The sequence below is a fragment of the Thermobia domestica genome, chromosome 8, assembly GCF_964235325.1.
Source record: "Thermobia domestica chromosome 8, izTheDome1.hap1.1, whole genome shotgun sequence".
Classification (NCBI taxonomy): domain Eukaryota; kingdom Metazoa; phylum Arthropoda; class Insecta; order Zygentoma; family Lepismatidae; genus Thermobia; species Thermobia domestica.
The window spans coordinates 25,292,775-25,311,258 of NC_137461.1; positions in this window are offsets into that span (position 1 = coordinate 25,292,775).

The window sequence follows — 18,484 nt, forward strand, 5'->3', positions numbered from 1 at the left end:
GCTTCCAGTCGATTTTCGTCACCTTTACGTAATGTCCACGTTTCCGCCCCGTACAGTACAACACTCCACACGAAGCATTTTATGAGTCTTTTTCTCAACTCTTTGTTCAAGGTCCCACAAAACAGACTTTTCTTTCTTTTAAAGGCTTCTTTCGCCATTCCTATCCTTGATTTTATTTCACGTTCGCATTTCATGTCATTACTAAGAATACTACCCAGGTATCGAAAACTATTCACTTGTTCTATTTTCTCCCCTCCTACTTTTATATTTGACACAGACCCCTTCGTTCCAATCACCATGGCTTTTGTCTTTCTAACATTTATTTTCATCCCATATTCTTCAAAGCCCTTTCTCATTTTTTCTAACATTTTATTGATTTTCTTTTCAGATTCTGCAACAAGCGCCATATCGTCTGCAAATCTTATGCATCTAATCATTCTACCTCCTACGGAAATGCCATCATCATCATGTAGGCTCTTTTTCACTATCTCTTCTAGATAGACATTAAATAGTGTTGGCGAGAGGCAGCATCCTTGTCGAACTCCCCTTCCAATTGCACTCTCTTCCGTCAGTTCTTCCCCTATCCTAACACTTACTTGTTGGTTCATGTATAAGTTTCTTATGAGTCTTCTATCTTTCCATTCCAACCCTATCTTTGTTAGAACTCCCAACAACAATTCCCAATTCACGCGGTCAAAACCCTTTTCTAGATCAATAAATACAACATACACCTCTTTCCCTTTTTCTATAAATCTTTCCCCGATCACCCTTAATAATCCAATAGCATCTCTTGTGCCCTTGCCTCTTCTGAACCCGAACTGCTCTTCCTCAACATCTTTATTTGTTCTTCCATATAACCTTCTGTTCAGTATTCGGAGCATAATTTTAGCTGCATGAGATATGAGGCTAATAGTTCAATAATCCTCACATCTCTTTGGGTTCGATTTCTTAGCCATCGGTATCATGATCGTTTTCAGAAAGTCTCTTGGCCATTCTCCTGTTTCATATATTTCATTGCATAGTCGCCACAATTCTTTCTTTCCCTTGTCTCCTATATTTTTAATGAATTCAATTGGTATGTTATCTATTCCTGTTGCCTTTCCATTCCTAATCTCGGATATAGCCTTTTCAAACTCATCCCAAAGAATACTAAATCCTTTATCATCCTCGCCTACTTCATTTTCCACTTCAACATTTAGGCTGCACGGTCTATAATGTAGGTAAGGAATTTAAAATTACAATTTTGGTATTAGTCCAGTAGCCAGTAACACATCTGTATGCAAGTCAATGCAGGGAAGAAATTATTGTTAGATTGATTAAGGGGATGCATAAGAAGGATAAATATCTTGAGTGGACACTCCGCATCCCCCACTTTTTCAGGAATGACGTAATTCAGAATGGTTACCTCATAACAGTGATATGGTTTAAAGTATCCAAATGGAACGTCCTAGAGACCTAAAAATAAAGTAAATGTACCGTATTTGCTCCCTAAAATGGCTTGGGATTCATATAAATATGTATATTAGTATAGTATATATAGATTAATACAGTGTCCGTAAAGTCATGGTGCATTTTTGACCGGTCAGAGGAAAGCAACCAAAGTGGATAGACACGTGAGCTCTTCGCCAAATAAAAGGAAAACTATCCAAATTTACGTAGTATGATGTGCAAGTATGTATGCACACAGGTGATGACGCAACACTACGAACTGCACATCAGTGAAGCAGCCCACACCCACGCGAATGGAGATATAGACGGTATAGAGGAAAGATCAGTGTGTTCAGTGATAAATTCGAATTCGTGACCGAAGTGCAACGTGAATATCGTTACCTGTACAATGAAGCGCCACGACATACGATAACATTACTCGGTGGGATAAGCAGTTGAGGGATACGGGCAATTTGTTGGAGAAAGCTAGTTCTCGAAGGCTATCGGTAAGTTACGAGCCTGTAGAGGCTGTACGGGAGAGACTGTGATGGGAAACAACTACCTTGACATATTTAATGCATTATTTCCATGTGGGACCTAATTCGTTCCTTTGTGATTTTTAGTTTGAATCTTCTATACATTCTTAACAACTGTCCTCATGTAAGTTCTTTCAAACTCTATAGTAAAGATCAAGCTTGCAAATTCGGACGTTCGCTAATTTTGCTGATTTTGTCTTATTTCTAAGTATAGTTCCTCTCTCTTTAATTGAATTGGGAATTCACTAAGGATATAAATTTAAATATATGCTTTCATTTTCATTTATCAGAGCGAAGAATCAACTTTAGCATCAAAGAATAATGGAGTTGATAAAACAGGTATGTACCGAACAACTTTTCTCCTCAGATTATCTTAAGTACCTGTTACAATGTTAAATTTTAAATGATTGCTGCAATATATACATATACCTTTTGTGAATTTCTACAATACATTTAGATCGTCAGATGTACAGAAATACATCATCTGAATGTTGTAATCACCCAAAATTAAATATTTACACCATTTTCTTCTGTTAGTTAAGCTTTTGTAATCAGCTTTTAAATCCCATGCCGAAGTTAAAGAGGAAGTTTCACTGCATGCCGTTAAATAACTACTTCCTCATAATGAGTTTTTCTGGAGCTGATTTAGTATATTCAATTTTTTTTTGCTGCATTAAATGGTTACTGGTATATTACAATTATTTGTAATTATGGTATTGAGTGGATGTTCTCTGCTGAAGGTCAACTGACATGATACTGGAAATCCTGGTCTAATCTTGGCATTAAACCTTGTGAGGTCTGAAATGACGGTCTATTATTCATTGTGTTCTAGTATATTTTAAATGAGTCGAAATTTGGACCTCCTTGGAAATCATCTAGGTAGATGGGTTCTATGAACATATTCCGTTCGTTGGCTCCAAGTAAGTAAAGTACAATTGAAAACACTTGTGTTGTAGATTTCTAAAATGAAATGAGCTTACACCAATTTTGGCAGTATATTTTCTAGAGCAACGAGCGTCTTTATGATGGCCCAATTAACACTAACAAGAGTTCTGTACATTGTAATTTTTCATAAACGAACACTCGTATTCCATACCCTCAGAGACCCACCCTTAATTCTTTAATTAATAGAATGTGCATATTATTGTTACACAAAGCTCCCTCAGACTTCTTTGTGACGGCGTTTTCTAAACTTAGCCACTGGAAAAGAACAACTCGAGACGGCAAAATTCGAATAAGGAAATTTATTTATTTGAGGTCGTAAATCACACATACTAAAAGACAAACTGCCGTTCAATTGTAGTGAGCGTCTAAAACTAACTCTACCCTTCTTATGAACCACATGAACCATATGACCTTGTTATGAGTCCCCTTTATACAAGTGTCATTTCACAACAGATTTCCAATCTTGGTTAATCTTGTTGTTCACGTCAATATGTCTTTCTCTAAAGTCTCTGTAGCTTTTGTACACCAAATAAGCACTTATAAAGTTGAAGGCATAATTGTTCTTGATACAGTAATTAATTACAATTGTATTGTATCCTTCTCCCTGTAGAAGTCAAAAGATCAGCTAGTTAATATTTGGCGAGGTCTTCGATTTAATTCAATATGTTCAAATGCTCGCTACACCACAATTATTAAATGACACAGTCTGCGTTTCGTTATGCGGTATTCGCGACATCAAGTGAATGAATTTGGCAAATCCATGTTGTACTATTTCACAAGAATTTCTCTGGGGGTTTAACGGAATTTGAATACATGTTGAACAAATAAGATTTTATTTTACATCTTGTTTGCGAGGAAAACATCAATAGTACTATCTTACTGCAGTAGAAAAAAGAATGAAAAATTCCTTTTATAGTGAATCTAATACCTCATTTTTCTGTCTTCCAGCAACAACCCTTTCACCTTCTGATGATAGAAGTTCACAGGTAACTCTTTAAGTATCTTTACTGAACTAACGATTAAGCTAACAATGGGTATTTTTAGTCGAGGTAGATTCATATCGACTTTTATAATAACTATGACTTTGTGTAAGCGCGCACGCAGACATTTTGGGTTCAAGTTTTGGATTCGGTATAATAATACAAACCACTACGTCTATGTACGATTGAACAGAAATTATATTGCACCCGAAAAGGCAATAAATAATTGTCAAAAACTTCTACCTATATTTGCAGGTAAAAAATGATAGAACTAGACTGCTTTTTAATAACAGAAAGAATACAGAAAAAAGTGTAAGATCAAATCTTGTAAGTGTAAGTGTAAGAGAAAGATTTTCATTCTACATCAATCACTACCCTATTAAAGAAGTACTGTATAGATTTATTTATAAACTGTACAAAAGTAAGCTGAGTTAGGAAATTTTAGGAGGTCTGGACACGGTGCCCCAGGAGGTTCATGAGGAAAGCAAGATCAGTAAAAAGTATTCTTGTGATGCTACAAACTAAGGAAAGAAAACTTACATAATGTTTTACAGGTATATTTTTCACTTGATTGTTTAAATGAATAGGTATTCAGAGACTAATTAGAAGTACAAGCTATAGGAACCAATAATCAGGAAACAAACAAGAATAAAATAAAATATAACTAATGCAAACAAGAATTAGGACTTTGTCTAAGTTTTGTTCTTCATGTTGTAGCCACAAAAGTACAATTTTGAGACGTGACTTTTCTCAGGGACGGTTTCGCACAGTGTTGAAAGTATATTTATTTGTAAATGTGAAATTTTCTAAGTAGCAACGACCACAATGTACGATGTCAGGATTGATTTATTTCTCTAATCTCACGCATACTACGAAAGTCTTTCCAAAAGTTTGTGGCCTGAATTAATTTTTAGTTGTAATAGAAAGGAAGTACCAGTGTCACTTTCAATATAATCTGCCTTAACATCAATACACTTTTAACGCTGTTTGATTGGCATGTGTACTCCCGTTAAAAACTGTCAGAACTGTTGTCTGCTAAATGGTTTAAAACGGCATCTTTCAGTTCCTTGTCATCAAGAAAATCCTTCTTCTAAAGTTTTTTCTGTTCATTTTTGAGATCACTTGAGTTTATTGAGGGGTGTAGCGTGGGTGCCCAATATCCTCGAAGCCAGAGTGTTTCACTACAGTCTTGACAACTACAATCGTGTGAACTGGAACACTGTCTTATAGCATTCGAATATCTCGATCTATCGCTGTCACCACGACTGATTAAAATTGCATGTTCTAATTAAATGGCGCAGCCCGACAATTGAAACATTATTTCTTCCATATAGGGCATTATACCATGAACGGATTAGTACCACTGGCGCAATATTTCGCGATCAAGCCAAAAATGTTTCAACATAGTCTCGGATATTTTAACACCAATATGTAGCGTTTCTATAACTTTTGATTCAGTCAATTGTAACTGGTCATTGTATGACATCTTGGTACTCATATTTTCTCCAGAAGAACGTCGAAGGCTCAACAAAAAGAGCGCGTGGACGGGGCGGGTAGTAAATACACTGTAACAAAAGCATTGTACTATTATATGTGACTGTCGCGAGTAATATGACTTGCACTTTGTTGTCGGTATTCTCGCTTGACTGTCAGCACTGCTGTAAAGGCAGGCAGCTGCGTCTAGTCCGTAAGTATTTTTACGTTACAATGTTAATAAAGCTCCTAAAGAAAGCTTAAGTGTTAACCTTCGTCCAGTTCAAGATGACTGCTTTAGTTAAATGATAACAACGCATAGTTTCTACGAAATATTGGTGTGAAGCAGGTTCTTTCATTTATACAAATATAAGCTATAAAATAAATTTCCTTTCCTCTTTTTCTCGAGAAATCATAAAGCAATGGAGAAACAATATACCGGTTTAATTCGAGAGTCGTCGATACATCATTGGGTGACTTGACATATGGTAAAGTTCCTACATATGGAACTACAGCAGTAAGATGAACAGCCCATTCTGTATCCGCTGGTGGTTAAAAGAAGATAAGCCGATAAAATGGGCCAGTAAGACGAAGGATGCTGAAATTCTTAGAGCGTCCTGAAAATGCATGGTTGTTCGTCCTGTCGAGGGGCGTGATCATGTAGTGAACGCACCGAAGCTTGAACGGATGACAGCAACCACTGGGGAAAAGAACATCAGGATTTAGATCGGGAGGTCTGAGATTGAATCCTGTTGGGATCTCATGTGGTTCGGACGATACGCGTACGTTAAGCTGCAAGTTCATGTCTCATACCACCTCAGCACTGAACGGAACACTAAATTCCAAATCAACCAAACAAGCAATGAGGAGTCTGGATGAGATGAGTGAAACGATAAACAGTGTCAGAATCGATGAGGTTGCCACAGATCTTGAGTAAGGCAGGATACACTTCCAATTCCTGCATTTTCTCTAAGAGAGGATTCTAAATATCGTAGAGTAGTTTTACGTAAATTAACGTTCTTGGTTCTTAACTAGAAGAATCGTGTTGGTCGTGCTCTTTATTTTCTGTGCATATTCCTGGTCTTGTATAATCACCATCGTCTCTTAGTCTCTTAGGGGAAACTTATTTTGCGACTTATCCTCGCATAACGGGTTCTACTGTTAATATAATATGTTCTGGAATATACGGGTTTGTTTAATGTTTGAACTAACGTAAGAAGGGACAAATATCATATTGGTTCAACACAAAACTTACTCCACTCGTGCGTCGTGCCCAACACGCTTCTTCAAACATTCCACCCTGTTTATTTGAATTATCCTTAATACTGTGAAGTAACCCATATTCATGTGCAGTTCTGTTATAATTTGTTACAGTTAGTCTTCATAATTTAATCAGTGTATTGTCATTCTAAAACGAAATTTTATTGGAATTATTGAAATCACCAATTTGATTAACTTTATTCTTAAAGTACATTCATAGACAGTTTGAGTAAGAATATATTTTTTTCATTGTGGTAACAAAAGCTGCTAATAAACAAGACTAGTTTCCTTCCATTCTTTTGTTCATTCCCCTCAGCCTAGCTTGATGTTTCCTCGTTCGTTGAACGCAAGGGTCATCGCTCTCTGTTGAAAAAAAAAACACACTGAGGACACGTACACAAGGGTTATTTATCATGAAGATTCGATAGAGGTAACATCTAGTGAAGAAGGGACCATTCCATTGGAGCCTTTTAGGTCCAAGTACTTTTGAATACCATTCAGAGAGTTCATCGCTGCAGAAACGGTTGTCAAGAAATCCAATTGTTTGAGTAGAGATTAGAACTACATCCGTGTCCCTAGCAACATGAAGATTTGATTCAACACCCGTAGCAGCTTGACAGGATTGGGTTCCAGATAGCTAGCTTTAGTTTCGCCAGTTTCCTCCAGTGAGAAGAAAGGGGAAGATACATTCATCATTCCAGAGGATGACAATGCCAGTTACTAAAGATTATTCAGGCTAGTGCTCTTCCTTTGACCCTTGTCTTTTCACCTCTCCTTTCCAACTAGCACTTTTTTATTCATAAAATTGAAGCATTTGAATTTTATTTAAATTCAAACATCACCCTTTACAGTCAAGTTCAGTGTTGGTCATTAGTTTTCATCCCCATAGTTTGCAACCCTTGGTTTATTACTTCGTAATCTGATCTACTAACTGATGTTTTCACCACGACACAATGCAATGTGGTCCCGAATAACAGATATGGTCATTGAGAAAGAGCATTTCCACGATGACGTTTCTGAAATTTATGCAATTTTAATGCAAATGGCGGAAATTGATATTGAGACTCCACTCTCATCACCATAGCTTGAAGTTAAAATTGATCAAAATTAGTTGATATGTTGATTTATTTTTATGTTCTCTGACAGCACCAGGACTGAGTAGGATGACCTTAATCTGCTGTCCCATGGGAATCGAACTCGGGACGTGATGTACTAAAGATATGCGTGTTAGGCACTAGAACAACCGGAAGGACTAAAACTTACCAAGAATAAGTAAGTGAATTTTACAAAAAGAATAAAATAGAAGAAATGTCTTTAGAAAGAAAACACTAATTAAATCACTCATAAATATCCTACCTTAATAAGAAAAACAAGTTTAGCGATAACTTTTTTAATTTACTGGAATATCATCATTTTGTCGTATGAATTCTTTGAACGCGGGTTACTTCAATTAGTAATTAGTAATTAATAGTTGAAATTAGCTAGGACAAGTTCACGTCAAATTTTTAATAAAATGTTTTAGATCATCATCATAGGTATTTTGCCGTTAATGGGAGTTACTTGCGTAGCTGAGAAACTTCTAGTCTCCATTGTCGTAAGCTATTCTCTTCACCTTCCCTTACGATTTTATTGTTTTGATATGGTCCATTAATAATAGTCCACTTTCGCCATCTCTCTTGTTCTTGCTCCGATACCCTATAGCACGTCTCTCATAATTGTCCTCCTTCTGTTGTGTCATTCTTTCAATAATAATGAGCTCAAAAACTGTGCAAATTAACGAGTGGGCTATAAGCGTACTGTCACGAACATACGTCATGAAAATGCAGTCGAATCTTAGCCGAAGGAATAAGTCTCGATTCTAGTTTAGAGTAGCAGATGTTACTTTCAGATGATTATTTTAATCGATCAATCGTTTAGATGTGTGGGAAATGACTAGCATTTCATCCAAATAAAGAAATAATGTAACAAAATAAAAATAGGTGAAACCTATGGACCTATGGAAACGGAGGGCGCAACGTTGTATTTACGAAAATTTTCTAGTGACTTGTGTCCTAACTAATTGGATTCAGTTTCAACTTTCTATTCCTTGTAAGTAATATTGAAGTTTGATCTGAACTTCGGTATTCCTAATGGTTTCTTCCAAGTAGATTTTGAGTAAGCATGTTGAAAATCCTACTTTCTTCAATTCTGGGTACATGACTTGTCCAACTAAGCCTAGTGAACTTAAAGTTACTAACCATGGTAAACTGTGTAATTTATCTGGTTATCAAAGTTTCATCATTTGATATTCCCAACCATGTTATGTCCTAATATTTGCGTCAGGAATTTATTTTTAGATACTTTTACTTTACATTCTTCTCCCAAAGTAAGCCTCTATCTTTAGCAACCATGAGGTATAAGAATCATAAGTGTCATTTCTTATATTGTAAGCTACAAATCCTTCAACAGAATTCTCAAAGATAAAAGACTTTGGAGTGAACAATAACACAAATAACCTGCTTTCACTTGGCATTTAATTTTGTCGTGGATAATATAATGATGTAACAAGATGCAACAAAATAACGAAGACAGATATGTATTTACCAAACTGGATAATTTGCAATGTGGAAATTGTAAAACTATAGAAAAATATAGGGTACATAAAAACATTTTCGTTCTTTATATTGTTTTTTTTAAATATCCATTTACTATTAGAAAAATAGCAGTACAGATATACGTACATAATATGAAGATTAATATGATTGTTTCAGGAGGAAAATGTGAAGGGGCTGGCTGTCGAACCAATGCAGCCTTCGGCACTATCCGTGAAGGAGGCAGAAAATCCTGCAAATTTGGAGCAAAACCCACGGCAGAAACGAGAGGATGATTATGAATACGAAGATGAGGAAGAAGAAACAACTGGTAGAGAAGACACAAGCAGTTCCAACAACTGTAAACCGAATGGATTTATGGCTGGAATAATCGAATTTGGTAACAAAATGATGAAAAAATTAGACAATTCCCCTTTTCTTCAACGCATTTGGTCATTTATCGAAGACATTCTCGGAAAAATATGTTCTTGGTTTGATACTATTATGAAGTGGTTCCAAAGTGGCAAATAATTACTGATTCAGAGCTGTTGGCGGTAAGTGAGATTTTTTCTTTTTAACGTATAACCATGTACATTCTCAACACAATTTTTCCTCTATTTAGCATTTGTATTAGAAAAGAGCCCAGACTTCATTTTTACCTTCTATTTGTCTTGATATTTTGGATTGTTTAACTATCTGTATCTTCGGTTTACATTGTCCTCGCAAACTCCCAGAAGTTACGAGAGCTTATTAGTAGGTAACGTTTACGAACGCACTCGATAGATTTCCGTACTACAAACAAAGTACATGATTGGGTATTCTACGGTAGTATCGTTCTTTGTATGATGTACGGTCAATATATATTTACCGTACACGAAAGTACTGCAATTTGGAACTAACCAATGTGTATGAGTGATTTATAGTTTATATTCAGTACGATTTCATTTAACAGAAAAGAGACTAGGAAGTATAGACAATATTCCAATCAGTAACATACTTCGATTAGTAACCATATATTTTAAGTATTTTATTTATTTTTCAACTGTTGAATCGAGTGTTCCGACATTCATTTGTTCTGTAAGCAAATTAGTCATGGATCAAAAACCAATGGAAATCACAAAACTGCAAGAAGGAATTGTTGAAAAGATTCTGTTGTTTTCTGAAAGCATGTGACGTTAATACATTTTTGTTGCGGATCACTTTGCAATTCTCCGGAAGTCAAAAATCAAGGAATTTTCCAGGTATTTGGATTTGTAACTATTTAGTAAAATGAGATATTGGGCAGCATTGTGAAGATTTGTAAAAAATAGTTATACTTAATTCTTTACAGTACATGACGACGCTGGGACGTAATACAAAATATAAAGTTTTGTATTGAAAATGAAATCCTTAAGTTTTAATTCCAACGGTTGTGGCGGCTAAAGGACATAATGATGACAAGAATAAAATGCAATTACGGAATCGGTAAAGTGGGAGAAAACGGGCGAAACAGGAGAAAACCATCAGAAATGTTGTTTGTCCACCACAAAGCCCACTTCGCGTCAGCTGGGGTAGAAACAGTGATCCACACACTATAGGTGAACGTTCTACCATTGAGACACTGTGCAACAATATAAAATTTTATTGTTTCATAAGTCTATTGGCTTTCACTTTCATTTTATTAGACTTTTACTTGAACTCCGGTAAGACCGAAGCAGTGTGAACTTCTCGTTCTCTCGTGTTAAAATGTGTTTCTAAATTGATAGTGTGAGGGCTCGTCGTGCAACTGCAATGTTCTTGTGCTTCATAAGACACAATTCTACCCACAAATATAATACTAAGGAACGTCTAAACTACAGAGAAATCTCATCTTCAGAGGATAGATCTTTATTACTACCATATATTATTTATACTACACTGTAACAGCATTTGCAAAATGTCTATAACAGGTTACTTCAAGTCGTGAAAGACATGTATTAGCAGTATTGCATGCTTCGCAAATTACCAACATCCTTGCTGAACGACTTTATGATCAACATATAATTGTTACTGTAAGTTCCCTTTCATTATATTAACACAATTCACTTTCTTTATTCAACATCGTATATCAAGTATCAAGTACATTCATTTCTTAGACTCCATATTCACCGTCGTAGGGTCGTGCCAGTGTTTAGTTGCGAAAGGCGTAGAGTCAGACTAAAAAGGTACTCTCATTTACTCTTCAACGAGAACGTTTCCGTTGGCTTCATAACAAACATGGATTGAACCTCCAAGATTGATTATGTTCTTATAAATTATATCTAGTGGCGTATTTCGGATTTTGTTTCGGGCGTGGTCTGTGCACAACACGAGGGCGGGGTCGGCACCTTTTGGGAGCCGACAAATTTTAATGAAGTTGTGCATATAACAAATTTATTTGAGGGGGGCTTGAGCCCGATAGCAATCCCCCTACATACGCCACTGATTATATCATATCTAGTATTAGCTGATATTCTTTCAACTCCAAGGAAGAGATAATTCAACATCGAAAAAGGGCTCTTCGGTCTCGAGTGTAACCTATTAGCATAACATATTTCAGTTACTACCTAGCTAGGTCAAAAATACGCATATAGAAACTTGCACTATAGAATTACGTGGCACCTACAGGGCAATAAAACGTATGAGGGACGCCACGAAGCTCTGGGAGGGAGTGATTTATTTATTTATTTAACAGTACAACAGGCCTCTAGGGCCCAATTACAGTATTCCGTATGGTTTTCATAAGTTATTCAAAAGTTCAGCTCGTAAATAGTTTACAGACATACTACAGATATCTAAACTTTTATTTACATTGCTGCACCTGTTACAGGAAGCACATATTCGCCACATAGGAGTCTTCATTAGTACACTCATCTTGGGTTTCTGACAGAAAAAGAAATCAGTGTTTGTTAGCCTTTTTCTTAAGGAAGAAATCTGAAGTTTAACCTTATTTGCTACTTCTGAACAGTCTGTCTCGTTGTTAATAATTTTGAATAAAAGAAATACATAAAGAATGATTCTCCTTTGCTCAAGGGTTTTAGAATTAAGTAGTTTAGATCTTCAGTAGACAATACATCTACTTATTTGGAAATTGCATATGAGGTGATCTATTGAATTAGCTATACTTTCTATCACAGTATATATACTGAAAATGCAGTTGTAACTGGTAGCCACCGGTTACTATTTGGTACAAAAATGTTTATCTTCGTGTTAGGTATTGATCAGTACAAATATCCCTTTTCTATGCCTTTCGATTCCCAATATATGAGTCCTTAAATCTCCCGAAATTGGAACTATTTTTTGGTCAATATCTCGGAAACGGTAAGTCATAGAGGGACGAAATTGCTGTTCAACAATACCTAAGAGGATGGTGAACATTGACCAAATCAGTGGTCAGTCGACCAGTTGTCACCGGTTACTATTTACGACCAAAATGATTAATTTCCTCTCACATATGTTGATCAATACCAACATCATTCCTCTATAACTTATGGTTCCCGAGATATGGCCTTTTAAATCTCCCCAAATCGGAACTTTTTGGCCAATATCTCGGGAATGATAAATGTGACGCAAAAAATTAATCACTTAATCAGTTTTTGACTCTCTGTTGAATGGAGGGCTAAAAATTGAAAAAAAATCGCAAACAACAGACAGGTAGCCAGATACACAGAATTCAGTAACGAACTTTTTCAAGTTAGTTGAAAATTTGATACTAGGGTAGTGGCTGACTCAAATTTATTGTAACTGTCTTTCTGTTTATAACTAAGATATATTAAGTCCATATCATCTCTATCCGTTTTGTGTATGTAACATGATTCGAGTTCCATATTTGGCTGTTATATTCTAATTTCAACAGCACAAAAGATATGTAAAATGTCTTGAACACATTCATCGCATTAAAGTCTGTATCTATTCTTACTACCAAACTTAAGTAAGGTAATAGAAGCAAGATTAAGGGAAGGCATCGAAATACCAGAGAAACAAATCAGTTTTGTTCCAGGAATATCGACGATTGATGTAATATTGTATTGTACATCTGTTACGAAGTTCGTTTAAAGTTGTAGGTTTCAGTCAACTACATTACTAAATAAGGATACTAATACTTAGTTTTTATCATAGCAAATTACACATGAAACAGACAAATGTTGTTTAAAATTTGTAAAACTACGGTAGACGACCAAACTTGACGAATTCAATATTGTAACGTACCTATACACTATGGATACAATAGAGAAACAATGTGAAAAATAAGTATATTTTTCTGATGCCAAATTCACATAAAAAGAGTTTCTTGCTATATACTTTAATAATTAATAAATTATATAGGAATCAATAAAGTTGAGGGAAAATATATTTTTCGAAGAATGAATTTTTACAGAAAAATCATTTGTCAGCTCGTATTAGTGTTTCTGATTAACGGAAAACAATATAAAGATAATAGTATATTTCTACCATGTCTGGTAGCAATAAGGTGATGGAAATTATTCTTTTGGTACAGAGTCCATATAAAAAGATGGTTCTCACAATGTATTACCACATTCCACTATGATGATAAGCATTGAAGTTGTTCTAGTTTCAACAGAGAGGCATCGGTGTAGGTAGAATATATTGCTGGAGTGCTGAATCTATATAAAGGAAATATTATTTAATTTATTCTACCTTTTCTGCTCTATGATTATCAATATTAAAAAAAACGTATATTTCTACCACATCGGTTTGCAATAGACGAATAAATTGAAGATGAATCCTACTATTACGGTATAAGTTCCATATTAAAAAAATCGTTTTGTCCCGGAACTGTCTTACTTTTGAAATTTCCAACTTCATTTGTACTTTTGTTACAGCAGTTTAACATGATGGTTATTGCACCTTTTAATTCTTCATAACTTTTATTTCTTCATATTCAAGGAAATGAGCAGCACAACTTTGTCCTTGTCTGGGGCATGGTGCTATATTACTCTGTTCTTGACTAACGTTTGTGTTACCATTTGAAGATCACTTTTTAAAACATGTATAATAGTTTTGCAAATATTGAGGAAAATCGCCTTTGATTTTACATTTTAGGGTATTTTCGGACTTCATTTGGCCTTCCTATTCACACTTTTTCTCATCAAAATTTTACTCACATTTAATGATCTTATTCACTTTCTAATGTACACTTACATCCCTATTTCTAAAATGTTTGAGTACTTTTGAGTGTTTTACTTGATACTCTCACTTACACTTTCTTCCCTATTTCAAAATTAAAGCGGAGAGTACTTTTAGGTTTCTATTTAACTTTCCTACCTACACGTTTCATTTTCTCAAACGTTTACACATTTTAAACCTTTCATTTGAATTTCCCTTTCGGAAAATCGCACCGATAGAATAGGGTTTTATTTCACCATTCTATGTACAATTTTTTCCTAAACGTTTTTGCAGTTTAAAGGTTTTTATTTGATTTTTCACACTTAAACTCTCCCTTTCTCAATGTTTTGAGTGAATATATTTTAATTTGACTCCTTTACGATTTTTCTTCCTCTTTCTCAAACTTTCAAAGTAAAGTACTTTCAGGGTTTTAACTTGACTATCACATACGCATTTTGCATTTCTTGAAAGATTTAGAAAAGGATACTTTGATGGTTTCCATTTGAATCTCTCTCTCGTACACATTTCTCAGTTTCTCAATATTTTACAGTAGAATACTTTTGTTGTTTTCATCCGGTTCTTCCGCGTACACCTTTCATCTTTCCAAAAATTTTAGACTAGAGCACTTTTAAAGTCTGCACTAGCGTTCAGTATTCTTAGTTCTTTCCCCCAAAAAATATAGTAGTTTCGAGTTTTCCATTTGACTTATTTTAATTTTACTAAAATTATGTCCTGAGTCTTCACTGCCAGGATATATAAAAATCAAAAGTTTTATATACAATTGTTCTCTGATAATCTCTATTTTCTGAAAGATTACCATATTCGGAAAAAAATATCAATTGCCATTACATATTATTTTTTCTTTGTTGTCTGCTTTCATCACATCCGTAGTAAAAACTTCTCTTCTCAAGTGATATCATAACAAATATTGTTCGTTTTTAACTTCCTTCTAAGTATGTTCTCTATTGGTGTTTCTTAAATAATATAACCTAACAGTTTCTTATAGCTTTTTTTGTTCAATTTTGATTTTTTTGAAAAATACAGAAGAGGTCTTGATTTAAAGTAATAGTGTTATATGACGTTCTATTACACTGTTTTTTCTTTTACTTACGTCCTTGTAGAAACTCCCCTAATAAAAGCTACTTTCCTTTAACATACATGGATCTCTGTGACGTTGGACGTCCTTTTGAGTATTAGTGAGAAAAAAATCATTATTGATAAGAAATATTGATGCATAAAACCAGTATGTGTTTGGACGACATTATAAACAATAATTTTGTAGGAAGATATGCAATATAGTGGTCGATTTTCAGTTTTTTAATATAGTTCCTCTAGTCGAAGTTACGCTAATTTCCTACTTTTATGTCCTTCGGTTACTATTGTGCTGCCAAAATGTCTTGAACCTTGGCAAAAATGCGAACTAAAGCTTACACTCTTGCACACCCATGCATTGAGCCAATAAGGTACAATTGTTGCTGAGCGAGTGAAAGCGAACGGAATTCCTTCAGCAGATAGCAGCGCTTGCAACGGAAGACTAGGGATCAAGTCAATATGGCATACGTATCCAAAACTCTCCTCGAAGAATGACATGATATACTGGATTGATCTTAATTTGTATACTGGATTGATCTTAATAGCTTTTGATTGTGTTTACACGCACACTTTGAACTTACAGTCCTTTTCGTATTGTCAAATTTTCTTGCTCCGTATAATTAAACACACCATACCAAACTTTTAATTAATGTTTTTCGTAATTCTGAGGAATATTATTTTCATTACTATCACTACAGAAACGAAACTCTTGCATTCTTATTCGGTTTCCCGGTTTTTAAAAGGAATTATTTCTTACATGATTCTCCGGTATTCGGCTTATTTCGATTATTGTTAAAAGGAATTTCATGCTGTAATATTGTCCATTATTTTCAACCTCTCTCCTTCTTCTGTAGTTTCTGTAACGATTCTAATAACAAACTTTCTTCCTAAACAGTGTATTTACCGTTTTCATTTCCAATTGTAATGATTTCCTGTACTGATTTTCGCTTTCCAACTTTCGGTTACAATAAGTCATTGGATTTATATTCCATCAAATCAAGTTTCTTCATTCATCTCTAAGTACTGTTTCAATTATAAGTTTGAAACAGTAATTATTGTTTCCGTAACAACCCGTTTTCCTAACTTGTATAGTAGTATGTGAAACAATTTTAAAATGTTTTCTGTAAGTTCTTATTTAAAGAAGACCACAAGAGGAACTTTGCTAAAGCTTTCTTCTTCTAGCCGTTTCTGTTTCCAGTTTACTTTCAGGTTTCACTAGAAATCCTACCTAGATGCTCAAAACTTGTAATGTATAACATTTTTTACTCTGCGACTTCCATACTTAACATACTTGCATTCGTTATTCACTATTTTATCTTTTAACATATTACTGTAAGACACTCAATGTGCACTAGTTCAAGAATTAACAAGAAAATATTGAAGTTGAAAACAATTGTGGAAATTTGTACGGTCTTTGGAAGCGTATAAAATGTGTGCAAAATTATTTTAAGTTTACTGTAATGCTTACATATTAATTAATTAATGTATTTGATAATAATAATCCATTTGTATTTACAGGTTCTCTAAGGGGAAAATTCCGTAAGAATTTGCACCAATGTTGTATTATTCATCAAGTAAAGCTAAGGAAATAAAATCATATTGAGATTAGATTGTTTTAAGTTATGTATGTTACTATTATACCACACCCCTCTCTCTGTTGGTGCCAGTTAGCAGTACCACTGACAATAAATGTAAAATTTGTAAAATCATATGGTAATTATTCTTTTCCAGAAGGTAGTATATTGAAAATAATTATCGACAGTCATGCGATTAAAGATGTTGCGTTTTTGAAGTCGGAAAGTTGTGAACCAGAGTTGATTTTATCTACTTATATCGAAAGAGGAAAATATTATATATTATTTCTTGAAATCGCTGCTATATTTCTGGTTGCAGTGAGGTGTAGTACAAGCTCCTTTCTGAACGGTTTTAAAGCATTCAATTTATATAACAACTTTTAATTATTTGAATTTAAGAAATAGATTTTTCAATTTATATTAATTGAATATTAACAAAAATATATTATGTGGATTTAAAAGGCAACACAGTCAATGTATAACAAAATATACCAATATCTTTAGCTTCTTTCGATTTTGATTATCGTCTTCTGAGCTAACCATAAGAAGCAGAGTAAGATGTCATAATGAGTAGTGGGGCCATGTTTTCCAGAACTGTGTGTACTGCTGGAAATCATTATATAAAAATGTAACAACCAGAACTGTTACTACTGATACGCTTATTTGTACGTAGTATTGTTACCAGATTTTAATAAATTTTAGATGACTCACTATAATTCAAAACCTTAATCCTTGCAGTAAAGGTATGAAAAGACCTAGTATAAGGTGGCAAGTAAGTGCCAGATGGTCCCCAAAGTAAAGTTACAAGGGCTAGTGTTGATTCAAAAATGTGTATTTGACAACGTGTCTACCACAACATAATACTTAGAATTCTAGTGACTGCTCAAGGAACTACATTTCAACTTTGTGCTTCATCTTAGACACTTCCCAAAAAATTTCATGTAATTGTCTTCCTGTGAGACGCCGATTTCCACGGACTGTTTGTTTTATTACACCAGAGACATCCTACTGCTCTTGTGTTCATCGTAAACATGTGTTTTGCCACCTGCGAATTTATGATACCACTTCATTAGATGCGTAGGATTAGAAATAAGATTTTTGGGCTTTCTGCATCTATCACCATGTTTGTTCGTCAGTTATTGGGGATGACATCACTCGGCGATCACACTGTCCAAGGAAAGGGAAGGAAGAAAGCGACTTGATACCTGCATATGGAGTACCGTCCCAGCGTTTGCCTGGTGTGGATGATAAAAACAGAGAAAAACCTCACTCAGAATGGCTGACCTGAGGAAGCTCTTAAACTTCTTTTATCGAGTGTTTCCATCGGGAACCGAATTAAGGACTGCTCACACCAAATTCATTACATGTTGTCAAAAAACAAAATGTTTTCATAGACGGGATCAAATGTTTGTGAATACCTTCGAGACACTTGCTTTGTGCCTGAGAAAACCTACCATGGAATTCACTTAATATTTCGTATGATTCGGTCTTGGTCAATTACA